This window comes from Sceloporus undulatus, chromosome 1 (genome assembly GCF_019175285.1).
Source record: "Sceloporus undulatus isolate JIND9_A2432 ecotype Alabama chromosome 1, SceUnd_v1.1, whole genome shotgun sequence".
Taxonomy (NCBI): Eukaryota; Metazoa; Chordata; class Lepidosauria; order Squamata; family Phrynosomatidae; genus Sceloporus; species Sceloporus undulatus.
In genome coordinates, this window is record NC_056522.1 from 327481926 (window position 1) to 327494152 (window position 12227).

A 12227-nucleotide genomic window follows, 5' to 3' on the forward strand; every position below is an offset into this window, starting at 1 on the left:
GGCCCCATTCCCACTCGCCCATTTGCCCTGGATAGAACTGGGCAGATCTGGGTCCCCCACATCAAATCCACTCAGAAAGAAATGCCCACTCCCCTTTACTTCACTTGGGGCAATCTGCCCCTCAGACGTTCACATTTGTGGTACCACTTTAAAGTGGAGCCTCCTTTGCTGTCAATCAAATTCACTTCTGCTTTCGTCAAAGGTGAGATATCCTACAGCCATTGGCCAACCGAATGGGTGCTTTCCCCCCTCCTTTTTTTTAAAAAAAACTGGCGGCAGTGTGCGCATATTCTGTCAACTTGTCATATTTTAAAACCTCCAGCTGTGTGTGTGTGTGTGTGTTGTGTGTATTTGGGTCACTACAGATTATGGCAATCCTAAAATGACCCCATCCTGGGGTTTTCTTGGCAAGGCTGGTTTCGAGGAGATTTGCCATTGCCTTTCCCCTGAGGCTGAGAGAGTGTGACTCCCCCAAAGTCATGGGTTTTCGCAGCCTTTCAGCCTCCTGCCTCCCCCTTCGCTTGCAGCCCAGCATTTCCTCCTCTTTGGAACTTCTTGCCTCCCCTTTGTTTCCTGCCCAATGCAAAAACTCTTGCCTCCCCCTTGGATGCCAGCCTCCTGCCTCCCACAAAGTCATGGATTTCCACAGCCTTCCAGCCTCTAGCTTCCCCTTCACTTACAGCCCAGTGCTACCTCCGAAGCCCTTGCCTCCCCCCATGCCATGATCTTCCAATAATAATAATAATAATAATAATAATAATACCTCACCAGAATGCCATCTCTGCATCCTCTTACTTTCCCTCCAACTGCAAACCCAGTATGCGTTAAGATACACGAATACATATGGAACAAAAGCATTCACATATTGTATCAATTTGCCAAATTGAAAGGGAAACATTTGTAACATTCGCATTGTAGCATTCGCATATTACACACAAAAAAATAATTTTAAAAAAAGCCTCTTGCAAAGTGACCTGCCGTGCTGGCAGCAAGCAGAAAGGGAAATGTAGCATAAGCACACAGATTCTATCAATATGTATATGTATCAGCCTGTAGAACTATTTGCATAGTCTGTCAAAAATAAAAACTACAAAAAAAGGGGAGAGAGAAAAAGCTGCCTGTGAGAGGGGAGAAATGTTCCACCCTCTGCCCTCCCTCTGACCTAATCCTTCCTCTGAACTTGATCCAATCGTGACCGGAGCCAAGTTCACATTTGCCGGCACCCAGTTTTTCTCAAAAGATACAAGTAAAACTCCGCTTTCAAAAGACCCGCACCAAGGGGCATTTGCCCCTGAACGGGTGTCCAAGCCTAAAATTCGTGTGTATAAGAGTCAGGGCCAGTATGAACTTCCCACTTTTAATCTGGTTTCTGAACCAGGGCAAAAGGTAATCTGAATGGCCCCTTGGATATCTCACATTCATAGGGTAGCTATAAATTGAAGTTGACTTGAGGGCAATCAACAGTATTGTATGTAAGGTTCCCTGGTTGCTTTCTTCCAAGACTCACCCCACTGCCATATAGATTTAGGGACATAAATCCCTGGGCCCAATTCAATTGTTAGTCCCACAAGAGCAGATTCACTGAATCAAGAGAATTTATATAAGGAAGGACTTCTAACATTCATTCAATCTATTCCGGATCTTTCTCTGCTACTTCCATTACAGAGAAACCGTTTTGTGTGCACTCAGTTCAGTTTCTTTTCCCCTTAAACCATTGCAACTTAATAGGGTTTCTTTCCAAACTTCAGAAGAATGTCTGTCAGTATATGTCAGTTATCTTATCCAAGAAGAATCCCACAATCTTCCATCTAGTGCCATCTAGATACAGTGTCCAAATTTGGTCTCTTTTGTGGATGTTAGTCACAGGTACCTGCAGAAGAAAACACACACACAACCCTAATGTATAGTTAATTTAAAAGCTTTTGAGATAATGTAATCAATTTAATTCATATTGAATTAACATTTTTAAAAAGCATCCCTTTTACCTGTCTCATTTATATCTGGTTCCCATAGTTGTTTTATTGTATAGTCATTGTTTTATTGTGATTTAAAAAAAAAACCTTTGTAAGAATATTTGGACGCTGTGTGAATGATAAATAATGTGCAGTACAAATATTTTAAAGATAATTTATTAAAATATGTCAGTACTTAATTTGATGCTGCTTTATAATACACTATTTCAAGTATTAATAACAGCTTTACATTTGAAAAAACCTGGGAGAATTCCTTCATGTAATACATTCATTATTAAGTGATTTTATTTCAAGAATCTAGAAATAAGAGTCTAATTTAGAGACTATGTTTTAGACTAATGTGGAGACTGATGAACATAGGACAAAGATGCCTGTAAGTAAATACATAATAAAAGTACATCATGTAGCTCCTACTCTTGCACTAAATGTCCAGCAGAGGGAAGCAGTGATCACAGCCTTTTTCACTGATGACTGAGAAATTTTGAGCTTTCCAGTACTCGGCACCATGCTCAAAGGGCAATCACATCTATCTGTCTGTAATACCCGAGCCTTATCGCACATGGGGGGTTTACAGCTCAGATCTGCAGTCACTCCTGTTCTAGCAACACGAAATGTGATGGTTTTTCACACCAGATCTGGAGTCACTCCTGTCTAGCAATGAGAATTCACGTTAAAACGTGTTATTTTACCACACCTTTCTGATGCCCTTCTGAATTGAGGGGGAAGCGGAGTCAGTTCAATTCCAGACAAATCACATGATGTGGATTCAAGCAAAGCGTGGTGAGTGCACATTGTATCACCGCACCAGAGGGTTCAACTATTCGAATCGGCACCCTTGCATCCTGCCACCCTACCCCCTCCTTCCCTGCCCCCCTCCTTAGCTGTCATCCTTCATTGAGTGAAGGAGCCGTCAAGGGATGATGGATGGATCACAGGGGTCACTGGGGCCAGGGTTGGGGTGAAGGAGCAGGCAGGGGATGAAGGAATGGGTGGCGGGTGGCAGAGGAGGATGAGATGGGATGCAGGAGCAGGCGGGGATGATGGGATGGGTGGCAGGGTGGCAGAGGGACAAGATGGGGATACAGGAGCAGGCACGGGGTGATGGGATGGGTGGCAGAGGTGGCAGAGAGGACGAGATGGGGATGCAGGAGCAGGCAGGGGATGATGGTAGGTGGCAGGGTGGCAGAGGGGGCGAGATGGGGTGAAGGAGGAGGAGGGGGATGAGGAGCAGCACGCAGGGGGCCAGGGGGCCACATCAGAGTGATCTTCCACCACAGACCAATTCGAAATGAAATCGAAGTGAGGGCTTTTTAAAAGGGGGTGGGAGGCAGTGGCTTGTTTCTGAATTTACCAAAATGAGGAGTCAGTGCAGACTGAATGCGGAAGCACCTCCTAAAAACCCCCCATAGAAAGCAATCACATGAGATAACACATCATGTTTATCGTGAATTCGCATAGTTGGACCCGCAGTCACATCACAACTGGGCTGCAAAAAGCTCCAAAAATGTCAGTGTGATAAACACCACAGTGTTAAATGGAAACTGAAACTATAATACTGTATAGTGTAGAATTCAAAGATATAGCTGTGTAAGTCTTTAGACTCGGTATGCAAAGAGATCTTGTAGCACCTTTGAGACTAACTAAAAGAAAGAAGTTGGCAGCTTGAGCTTTCATAGACAGATGCAACTGAAGTAGACTTACTGTACCTAAGTCTAGGAAAATTCATGCTGTCAACTTCTTTCTTTCAGTTAGGTCCGAAACACATTGAGAAATAATCCAGTTTGAGACCACTTCAACTGCCCTGACTCAGTGCTAGGGAGTCCTGGGAATTGTTGTTTCTTGTGGCACCAGAGCTCTCTGACATAGAAGACTAAATGTCTCACAAACACTACACTTCCCAGGATTCCCTAGCATTGAACCAGGGCAATTAAAGTTGTCTCAAACTGGATTATTTCTGCAGTGTGTTATGGACCTAAGTGAAAGATAGAAGTTGGTAGCATGATCTTTTATAGACTTGAGCCTACTTCCTCAGATAGTCTCAGGTCTACAAAAGCTCATGCTGCCAACTTTCTTTCTTTCAGGGAGGATGTTATCAGACAAGGGAAACTGGAAATATAATCCAATGGCAATCCGAATGCAATCATAGGGTTTCACGTTATTGCGTGATAGACTACCACATGCAATTTTGGGCAATGGCAAGCTATTTTCGGGAAATGGGAAGTCAGTTCGAACGCAATTCACGTAAATTTGCTGAACTAGCGAATTCACATGAATTCTGGCCCCACTTTCTTTTCATTCAAAATTAAGAGAAATTCCTCCCATGTGATAAACTCCGGAGTCTCAAAGGTGCTACAAGATCCCTTTGCATACTGTCTTCTAAGTCTTAACTGAAATTATGTGCTTGTATGTACCTTCAAGCCACCTGTCAACTTATGGCTACCCCATGAATTTCATAGGGTTTTCTTAGACAAAGAAGACTCAAGAGATTTCTTCCTCTGAAATACAAGCTACAGCAGTGCACCCAGTATTTGTTGATAAACTCCTATGCAAGTACTAACCAGAGCTGACCGTGCTTAGCCTGCAAGCTCACAGAACAGGATCTGGGGCCTTTTAGATATCCAGGCCTTATAGCTAGTTTACAGGCTTTTATTTTCCTTTGGGTGGGACTTTTTCTTATTCTGTGGCATAAAGAGGGATCACACTAAATTAAACATTCTTAAACATTCTTCCTAGAATTGTAGATCACCTACTTAGTTACTGTATATAAGTAACAAAAGTTACTATAAGTCAACCTCATGTATGTTGAGGTCAGGTTTTGGGGCCAAAATTATGGATTTTGCCATGACCTGTGGATAGGTCAAGGGTCAAACTTGGAGGCTCCTTCAGTGTGCGTATGTGTGCATATGGCAAGAGAGACTCTTATTGAAGCTGTTTGTTTCATTGTTGGTTTCAGCTGGCCAGATGGTGGGAGAGGGTCTCTGTTTGTTTAAAAGCAATTAATTAATCACTCAGGACTCTTTCTGCTTGGTGCCAGAGAAAAAGAAACTATCTTCCACCACTTGGAGAAATCTGAAAGAGCTGCTATCACATTATCATGACCCATAAATAAGTCAACCTGGGATCTTGGGGTCAATTTTGAGGCATACATATTTAGATTTATAGACGAGTATATATGGTAAGTAAGCATTTCCTGATCCTGACATTATGCTAATACTGTTGTTAAGATGCCAAAAGTATCACCACACTATGGATTTCAGATTCTGTTTTTCACTTCCCCCATATATATGCATATATGTATGAGAGAGCCACCGTGGTGTAATGGTTTGAGCACTGGACTATGGCTCTGAGAACCAGGGTTCAAATTCCAACTTGGGCAAGTAATCCCATTTAAGTGACCTTGGGACAGTCACACTTTCTCAGCCTCAAAGGATTGCAAAAACAGGCGCATTGCTTTTTTGTGGCCACTTTAATGGTGTGTTTTGTGTGACGTGTGAAATCGTTACTTGTAATTATGCAATTTGGGGGGGGGGGATATTCATGGGATAAACTCCCAATCTCCTTCGTGTGATAAACTTCTATGGCCACAGAGTGGCCATAGGGCCAGAAACGACTTGAAGGCACACAATAACAACAATATACATTCTAAAAAGAGGCAGTAAAATAAAAGCTGCCACCATCTCAGTTCATGGTAACGCTAAACCTGACTAAATTCCCTCCTTCCTCCCTGCTTCCATCCTTAAACACGAAACAGAGAGCTAAATAATAATAATAATAATAATAATAATTTTTATTTTTATTCCGCCTCTCCAATGGATCAAGGCCAGATACAATAGTAAAAAAATTACAATAATAAAAACAATAAAATGCTTAAATACAACATCAACATTATAAAATCATATTAAAATCACTGAAACATCGTACAATAATTTGCGTGAGACATAGTGGGGTAAATTAAAGAGCAACTACTCTTTTATTGAGTTCTCTTATTGGGTTATTTTAACTTATACAGTTTAGTTGCAATGTGCTTAATTCTTTTTTAAGGGGTTTTTGTTATTAGTGGTTCTTCCATATCCAGAAAAGCGGGATATAAATAAAGTTTTTATTGTTATTCTTTGTTTATTGAGTTCTCAGGCATCGCCATGTAAACCCACTGGGGTGACCTTGGTCAAGTCACACTCTCTCAGCCTCAGAGGATGGCAATGGCAAACCCTTCCTGAAGAAACCTGCCAAAAAAGCCCCAGGATAGGTTTGCCTTAGGGTTGCCAGAAGTCAGAAAGGACTTGAAGGCACACAACACACACAATGCCCTCAAAATGCTTCAGGGGCTATTGGGGGTGTGTGCATTTCCACAACAACAACAAAAGGACTGATAACACAGAGCTTCAACTGCGTCTTATTCCCCCCTGGGGGTCTCATTAATGGCCGGAACGTTTGTGTCAGGGCCAAGTTGGTGGAGGGAAGGATTAATCAACCGGACCGGAAGTGCAACGGAGGCTGCTCCGGCCTGGATGGGCGGGACTATTCAGCGAGAGGAGGAGGGGGAGTGGCCGAGTCCAAGCGCAGCCCTGGGAGGGGGGAGGGGGTTTCCCAACAAGTCTCTCTCGTGGGCTCTTCCTCCCAGGGGCCAAAATGGCGGCCTCGGCGGCGGCGTCTTCACAGGAGCCTCTTCCTCCTCCTCCTAAGAAGGTCGTGGCTCCCACTGTCTCCCAGATCAACGCGGAGTTCGTCACGCAGGTCAGGGACACCGCCTGGGCACCAGAAGGGCGCTTTCTTGCTCTGCCATTGTCTAGGCTTCAAGAGGCCCTTAATAATAATAATAAAATAATATAATAATAATAAAATAATAATTATATATACGCCCGTGGCGAACCAATCCGGGCGGTTTACAACATTAAAATACATACAGCATAAAAACAATATATTTCCCCCCCTTAAAAAGTTATAAACAACATATCTAATTTAAAACCACAATAACTAGTTAAAATAACAATAATTAAACAAAATAATACCAACCAACAAACCACTGCACCCTTTAGCCTTTCCTGGCAAAAGCGCCGAAACAAATGGCAGGCTTGCCCTTAGAGGGTCATTGGGAGCACTTGGCCTCAAGAGTTCCCCCATGAAGTCCCCTATGGGCAATATTCCCCCATGATTCCCTTGGGCAAGTATTCCCCATGATTCCCCAACCATAAATGGGGGGACAAGTATTCCCCCATGATTCCCTATGGGCAAGTATTCCCCCATGATTCCCTATGGGCAAGTATTCCCCTATGTCTCCTTGTGGGGAAGTATCCCTCTATGTTTCCCTAAGGGCAAGTATTCTCCAATGGTTCTCTATGGCAGTGGTTCTCAACCTTCCTAATGCCTTGACCCTTTATTATAGTTCCTCATGTTGTGGTGACCCCCAGCCATAAAATTATTTTCATTGCTATATGCAAATATGTGTTTTCCGATGGTCTTAGGCAACCCCTATGAAAGGGTTGTTCGACCCCCAAAGGGGATCCTGACCCACTGCTCTATGGGCAAGTATGGTTTTCTTATGTACTGCCATTTCTTTTAGTATGTCCTCATACTTGGGGTATGTCTTGGCCTCCCTCCGCCTGCACTCCTTTTTGGGGGATGAGGCCTTCCCTGAAGGAGGGAAAGGCCAAACGGAAGGCTCTGGAGAAGGAGGGAATGGGGTCAGAGGGGGGCTTGAAGCTCCATGGAGAAGGGCTTCTAAGGGAAAGGGGCAGGTTCCTGGGATTTCTAGTTTTCCAAGCCTTCCCTGTAAATGAGGGCTGGTGTCTCAAAACTACACATCCCAGGGTCCTGTAGGAGGGAGTGTCAGACTGATTTGTTTCTATACCTCCTTGGGCCTCTATACTGGCCAGCAAAGCCCAAATAAATAAATAACCCCCCCCCCCAGGTGTGTCTGTACTGTATAAATAAAGCAGTTTGACACCGCTTTAACTGTCAAGGCTCCTTCCTACCGACTCCTGGGATGTGCAGTTTTGTGAGACACCTACACTCTTTGGCAGGGAAGGCTAAAGAACTTGTAAAACTAAAAATCCAGAGGATGGGGCGACAAAGTGGTGCCAAACTGCATTGTTTCTACAATGTGGACACTTTTTGTGTGTCTTTTCCCCTGGGTGTCGTTCCTTCCGTGGAGTCTCTGTGTGAGTGTGCGTTGTGTCATGGGTTCTCTTGGCAAGGTTTGTTCGGAACAGGTTTGCCCTTGGCTTCCCCTGAGGCTGAGAGTGTGTGACGTGCCCAAGGTCTCCCAGTGGGGATTCGAACCCTGGTCTCCAGAGTCACGGTCCATCACTCAAACCACTAGGCCACACTGAGAGAAAATTAAAAAGGAAAGATAACCAAGGAGTCACAGAAGGGGAAGCTAAAGCCCAAAGCACACTTCAGAAATAATCCAGTTTGAGACTGCTTTAACTGCCCCGGCTCAGTTCCAGGGAATCCTGGGATTTGTAGTTTGTTGTGGCCCCAGAGCTGTCAGACAGAGAAGGCTAAATGTCTGACAAAACTATAGTTCCCAGATTTCCCTAGTATTGAGCCGGGGCGGTTAAAGCGATCTCAAACTGGATTATTTCTGCAATATGTTTTGGACCAAACACAGGACGTTTTACTTGGTCTGTGGTGGCTCTCCACTCCAATCCTTTGCTAAGAGAAAATCTCAGAAAAGTTACCCTTTGGATGACAGGTCCCAGAAACTTTTACCCAATATGCTGGGTGGAGGATTCTGGGATTTGTAGCATCCCCCCCCCCCGAGTAACTTTTTCAAGCTGTAGAGGCAGAGTTTGTTGTTGGTAACAGCCTCCTGTCCAGGGTGGCCAGATGTCCTCCTTTTCTGGGAGATGTCCTCCATCTCAACCTTCTGCCTTGGAGGAATTCCAGAATGCCTTGAGGAAGACTAAGAAGAAGGAATTTATATGTGTGTTTTTAGCTTTTATTTGGTCATGTCATCCCTTTTTCGTTTTGTTTTGTTAGTATTCTACATTTTACAGTTCCTTGTCTTCCTTTGCAGTTAGGGTCGCCTTGCCCCTGTCCTCCATTGCTCTGCTCAGGTCTTGCTTCCCAGTGGCCTGTGACCTTCCTGATTGAGTCTATCCATCTGGTGTGTTGTCTTTCTCTCTTTCTACTACCTTCTACCTTTCCTAATGTTATTGTCTTTTCTAATGAGTTGTGACTTCCCGTGATGTGGCTAAAGTACAACAGCCTCATTTTGACCATCTTGGCTTCCAGGGAGATTTCAGGCTTGATCTGTTCTAGGACCCATTTGTTTGTCTTCTTGGCTATCTACAGTATCCAAACACTCCTCTCCAGCACCACATCTCAAATGAGCTGATTATCTTCTTATCTGCTTTCTTCACTGTCCAGCTCTCACATCTATACACGGTAATAGGGAATACGTTGGCTTGAACGATTCTAACTTTAGTGCTCAGTTGTATGTTTTTACTCTGTCTTAACTCTATGGCACCCTCCAAATGCTGTTGGTCTGCAAGTCTCATCCTCCCTAGCCAATATAGCCAATGGTGCAGGATGGGAACTACAGCCCACCAAGATCTGGAGTTCAGAATAGACAATAGTATTTATTCAGTTTTGAAAGTTTAGAGAGTGGTTCCAAACTTTGGCCCTCCTGGTGTTTTGGACTTCCACCCAGCTTGGCAAACAGTTAGGAATTCTGGGAGCTGAAGTCCAGAAAATCTGGAGGACCAAAGTTTGGAAACCACTGGTTTAGAGCACCGCACCCTTAACGGTACTGTATACATTGGATATTATGAGGCGGAAAGATTCTCACATTGTTCTGTGGATTGGAGAAAATATGGTAAAAGCTCTCTTGGATGTCTCTTTGCATATTTTAATGACATGGTCTTTTTTCTTACAGTTGGCAAATAAGTACTGGGCCCCACGTGTCAAGAAAAAACTACCCTTTGAGTCAAAGGTAATAGCTTACTACATTGTTCAGTGCTTCTGTCTTATTTCAACAGTAAATGCTAGATGTTAATGGGAATATTGTTACAACTATTCAGAGATACCAGCTTTCCCTGGCTTATTTGTACATTTTAAAATACTTTTGACTGCATTCTTTTTTAATTTTGAATTTATCATTATTGTTTATAAATACTGTACGAATATCTGTTGAAACAACTGTACCTTGATGTTTATGTGCTTTAAAAAACAGGTTGATTTTTGATATTTTTCTCCTTTATTCTTGTTTCCCAGTAAATCCTTTTAACTTAGGATTTTAGTGAATAAAAATGTTAACATGAAGCATTACTATAGTATTAGTGTTGATGGTGACCTAATTTATGAGATTTTTTGCATATTTTTGGAAAAGAGGGGTTTAAACTTACTAAAGCAGCAATTCTGGTGCATATCTAATCTTTCTCTCTTTTTCAAGGTTATTGAAGATGTATATGGAAAAGAAATTGTTAAATCAAAGTATGTACATTTCACTTTCTGTATTATATTCATATTGAAGAAATGTTTCCAAATTTATTTTTAAAAACTAAAGTTGATGCTCTGAACTACGTAACTGTATAGTAGTCATTGTAAACTTTGGCGCGTTACACACCGCCATAAGGGACGTCCTTAGGACGTCCCATTTTGAAAAAGGGGCGTCTCTTCCAGACGCCCCTTACCCTATTACGGACAGAGTCCGTAACAAATGGCGGCGGCCGTTCCACACGGCCGCCACCATTTTGACGTAGCGGACGCTCTGCGTCTGCACGTGGTGGCCCGGAAGTGACGCTGCGAGTGCGCGCTTTGGCACTTGCGGCGTCTCTTCCGGGTTGCTGGAAGGAGCGCGATTTTTGCACTCCTTCTTTGCAGCGCGGAGGAGTCGCGCGGTTTGGCTGCTGCAACTCCTCCGCGTTGCAACCGGCAGCAGCCCGAGACCGCCCCTTTTGGGCGGTCTGTAACGGGCCTGAGTGACATGTACTTCAGACTTCTTAGTATGATTAAAATGCCAGGGTAGCTGTGCTAACCATTAAATAGCACCAAAATGCATGCCCGAATTACTGTTTGACAGAAAGGAGTGGAAATTATAAGTGAGCATATTCAAATTCCAAATGTGAAGGGTTAGGTTGGAGAATGCCTCTTGGTACTTTCAGCTGAAAAATGCTCCTGAATAGGTCTGGCCCTACCATTAGAATGGATCAAGGGAGGCGGCCTACTCAGGTAGTGGATGCTGGAGGTGACAGCAGCCACTTGACCCCTTTTCTGATTCCTCCCTCCAGTCTTATTTTTGTTTTGTGCAACACAGTCCAAAACACACACTACAGTGATAGCTTTATACGGTCAACCAGAAGATGCAGAAATTATTGCACTACATTTCAAAACTTACTGACTTAGTGAATAGACAAAGATGGTTAAAAAAAATCACAGAGAAGAAGAAAAGTGATTGTGTCAGGGATCAGACAGGGGTCTTCAAGTCGGCATCTTCATTTTCAATATTATAGAGAGTGTATTTAGGCAGACAAAATGTTCAGGACTTGCTTCCAGAAAGAATCAGAGAAGTAACCAGAACAAAGGAAATAAAAGTGGCAGTAAAGTTTCAATTCTGCATTGTAGCCATAAAATCTGCCCCTTTGAGTTCTGGTATGTCCTTTTTCTGTATAAAGTCAAAGGTCCCTGTGTTAGTAGAGTTGCCTCACCTCCACGGGAAGAGCTTGTACTCTCAGATCTGGAGAGGAACTTAAGTGTTGTGACAGGCAAACATCCTGTAGAAGCCCATTTAGATTTAGTAGTCAGTAAATAGGCTTTCTCCTGTGTCCTCATCAAACATGTCAATGATTGTGCCAAAGAACTTAAAACTCAAGCAGGCTCATAGACTAGAGATGTATGTGTGATAGGATGATCTTCCCCAAGGAATAAGCAACTTCATAAGCTAGTTGTTTTACTTTAATAAATAGATAAATAATTGTAACTATATAAATAATTGTATTTCATATTATCAATTTCCTGAATGTCCAAAGCTTAAGGAATTCTTACTGTGAATGTTGATTTTGATCTGCCTATGAAACAATACTGTTTACAATTTTGGGAGTTTGAGTAACCAGAATAGTAAATTCCAAGGCACTCTGGCCACATACATATTTGCAAACATAAAAAGAAAAGCCTTCACTTCATGAACTAAGAGATGGGGCCACACCTATTTCAAAAGAAAGGAAAGGTTAGAACAAGTAGGTGGTTGAGAGTACCTTTCATTGTTACCCTGTATGCTCAGATTGTATCCTCTCCAAAAGCTGGTTTACAGTT

At 43.0% G+C, this 12227-nt stretch overlaps 1 long non-coding RNA gene across 1 annotated transcript; it reads left to right on the forward strand.

Annotated features, from left to right (window-relative positions):
- Window positions 1-6522: 6522 nt before the first annotated feature.
- LOC121920267 lies at window positions 6523-10414 on the forward strand. The gene is made up of 3 exons (XR_006101716.1): window positions 6523-6707; window positions 9853-9909; window positions 10369-10414. It is a non-coding gene; the product is annotated as an uncharacterized LOC121920267 (long non-coding RNA).
- The last annotated feature ends 1813 nt before the right edge of the window (window positions 10415-12227 follow it).